Source organism: Neomonachus schauinslandi, chromosome 13 (genome assembly GCF_002201575.2).
Source record: "Neomonachus schauinslandi chromosome 13, ASM220157v2, whole genome shotgun sequence".
Taxonomy (NCBI): Eukaryota; Metazoa; Chordata; class Mammalia; order Carnivora; family Phocidae; genus Neomonachus; species Neomonachus schauinslandi.
In genome coordinates, this window is record NC_058415.1 from 92,009,465 (window position 1) to 92,013,060 (window position 3,596).

Consider the following 3,596-nt stretch of genomic DNA (forward strand, 5'->3'; position numbering starts at 1 on the left):
AACAAAACAAACAAACAAAACCCAAAACCTTTGCCACATTACAAACATCTTGTACCAAGCCCTAACGATCTCCGGTCGGTGGCGGGCGACGCGCTCGGAGCTGCCTGACGTAATGACAAATTTATGCATCAGCAACGTTCTGAAACAATAGTTAAAGCTCAAGACAGCTCTGAACTCTCGATTCTGTGTTTAGGATTTACTGCCGGCAGAGGCAGAGGTTTTCCTCGCAGCTTTCGGTTGGTTAATGGGCCATCAGCCTCCTTCCACCGGCATCAAGATACTTCCATAAATATAACCCATCTGAGGGGAATCTAAGCAGTAAGTGGCTGGGGGTGGCACTGGGTTGGCACTAGAACGTTCCGCCGTTAAGGGGGAACAGGTCAGGGCCGGGCACCCCAGAGTCCCCGCCCCCGCTCCCGCCACTCCCCTCCCCCTCTGCGTCCCTCCCAGCTCCAAACACAACTGCCCCAGAACGAGCTTCCCCCGAGGAGACAGCAGCCGGGCTGCTCCCGGGACGGTCTCTCCCCCCGGCCGCTCATCCACGGCCACGGCCACGGCCACGTTCAGGGGGCAAGGCAAGACTATCGAATCCAACGCAAAGTTAAGCAACCACAGAGAACTCTGGGTGAGAGCAGACACAGTGCAGAACACAAGACAGAATTCAAGTACCGAGGCGCACCGGCCGGGCGGCCCCGCCAGCTCACAGTATCCGTCATCCCCCAGGTCCCTGCTTCTGGACCTTTTGCACTCCGTCCCAGCTGCCTCCTTCAGCACAGCCCATCCGCCGGGGAGGGCGGGTGAGGATGGGGGCCCGGCCGGCTGCCCACCACGTCCACTCCGACGGGGTCCAGTCCCTTCTCTCCTCCTCAAAACGGCGCGGGTCTAACTTAGCTCTATAATAGACTACATAGTGTATGCGTATTGCTAATAGTCAAGCTCGGGAATAAAGGTGCAGACATGTCATAAATACTGAGTGGCTTGTCTCTCGGTCTACAGGGTCTGGGTGAGTCAGGATCACGCTCACAGGACAGGAATTAGTCGTCTTGTAAACAGAGGAGGGGGAGGGTCCGGTTTTCTTAATTGGTTTTCCTTGGGAAAAATGATCAGAAGATGCTAAGGCACTCTGGAAGGCCCCTCCGAGCCCAGGCCCGCCGCTGCCCGCCCCGCGGAACATTCAGGACGCGGAGGGAGCGCCCCGGCAGATACAATCATCAGCCATGCCCGTCTGCAAACGCTCCGGACCCACGTCCACCGCGGGACACATTAGTGCAAAACGCTCGGCCTGGCCCGCCCGGGGCACAGGGAGAGCTCAGAACCCATTCACATTGAAGTATTCAAGTTTCACGTATAGCTCTTGCCTTCCTTACCCAGAACAACAAAACAGACGGCGGTTATAAACGATTAAGGGACAGAGGTCACGGGACATTGTGCTGGCCTGAGCAGCGGTCAGGCCTCCTCTGTGTGGGCGCCGCCGCCGCCGGGCCAAGGGCACCCCTTCGTGTCCTGGCCTCAGGTCGGGGGCCGCTCCCACTCTGGAGTGGAGGAGAAAGAGAGGGGGAGAGGGAGAGCGAGCGCGCAAGCCCTTCTGCTGACGGCCAGGACAGGCCAGCCGTCTCCCCGGGGTCCTCAGGGATGGTCAAATTAAAGTGCACGTTGGGGTCAGGAAGGGAAGCTGCAGAGGGGGATGGGGGTCAACCCTCCCCATCCTCACCTCCACCCCCCAGTGGCCGCCTGAGGATGCTGGGGGTTGGCCTCTCAGTTCTAAGAGGGTTAGGTCCTGAGTGGCCTGGGGCCCCAGGCTCATGCAGCTCCAAGCCCACCTGGGCCCAGGTCAGGGGAGAAAGAGGCGGGGAGAGAGAGAGGCTCACCTCTAGGCCAGGTGGTTGGTTCGGAGCCCTAGCAGGAGTGCAGTCTCTTCAGGCCCAGACCCCCCTGCCCTCGGGCACAGGGGCTGAAATGAGCTCCCCACGGGCCTGCCCAAGGTCTCCCCACGCCTTCCTGGGAGCCATCAGATCTTTCTGGAGGGCAGGCACATGTTTGGCCCGGCTAGAGGAGGCCTGGAGGCTCCACGCCCAGCCCGGGTCTCCCCCAAAGCCTCTCCACACAGGGCAGCAGTCAGGAGGAACCTGAGTGGAAAGATGCCTAAGCCCCCCAAGGTTGCCTGCAGCCGGGGGAGGCTCAGCTTTGTGGGTCACAGGGAGGCTGAGCCACACCTGCTCGGCCCTGTGCACACAGGGGGTATGGTGGGCTTGCTCCGCACCTGGTCAGGGGAGGCAGAGTGCTGAGGAGGGGGACCAACAGACCCCCTCACGTCCGGGAATGGAGGGCTGTCTGGTCTCCCCGGGACCAGACTGCCTGGGGCTCAGGAAGCCCCCGGACCAGCGGCCACGTGTGCGCACAACCCATGCCCTCGCTCACCGAAAAACAGCAACTGAACTTCAACGTGAGCCTTCCAGCCTCAAACAAGCCAACAATTTCTAGGGCCCCTCCTTACTGCACCCTGCCACACACATTCCAGAACCTCCACCCTGCTGCTCCCGGGCTCCTCCTGCAAACTGCCCAGCAGCCTGGCCCGTGCCCACCGCCCGCCCACCCGGCCCCAAGGTTTTCAGCACAGTACGGGGGACCCGCCCCAGCCCGGCCTGGCCAAGCGGGGCCCCCAGCCCCTCCTCCGCCACACACCCTGGCTGTGTCTCCCTGGGACCCCCCACCCCCGCTCCCGACAGGAGGCACGTGGGACCTGGGCCAGGGCTGGGCGGGACGCGGTACACAGATGACCCAGCCCAAAGCATAGTGGGTTGAGGGCAGGGACACCAAATCCTCCCTAATTTTTTGCTCTTTTGGGTCTGAAAGTTTTCAAACCATACATGAAGTAGATCTGAATTAAGACAAAAACAAACAAACAAACGTAATCCCAACATGGCTGAGGGCGGTGGGGCTGCACCACAGGACGGCGGGCGGCTAGGTAGAGCCGGCGGGCCCCGGGGGCCGTGGAGCTGAGGGGGCCGGGAGGGCCCACGGGCGCGGGGCGGGAGGGACGGAGGGGCACCTCCTCTCCCTCCCCTCTGCTGTGCCCACACCGCTGCCCCCACACACGCGCACACACACGCGCACATTCACACACGCGTTCCCGCACCCCGTGCACGCGGGGGACCCAGCAGGCCTGAGCCCCGAGTCTCAGGAAGAAGGGAAAACAAGAGGAGTTTGGCCCCTGGCCCCAAAGGGGCGGGCGCTGGCCCCGACGAGCAGCGAGTGTTGGGAGACGCGCGCCCCACGCCGCAGGGCCCGGGCACCAGGGCCGCGGGCTCTCGCCCCTCCAGAGCGGGGTCGGGGCCCACAGCCCGGAGATGAACCTCGCAGATCCAAAGGAGCCCTGGGACCTGCCTCACAACCGGGTCACCAGCGGACTAATCCTTTACGGTATAACGAATGCATTTGTTTCCTTCATAAACTTTAAATACAAGCAGGATAAAAATCACATTTTTGTCAGGCAACAGTAGCAGTCCCGTAGGTAAGTGGCTTGATCACATTTGTTTGTATTAGTAACGCATGCAAGCAGCTTTAGTACCGGTCCCGCGAGGCTCCCGGCGGCTCCT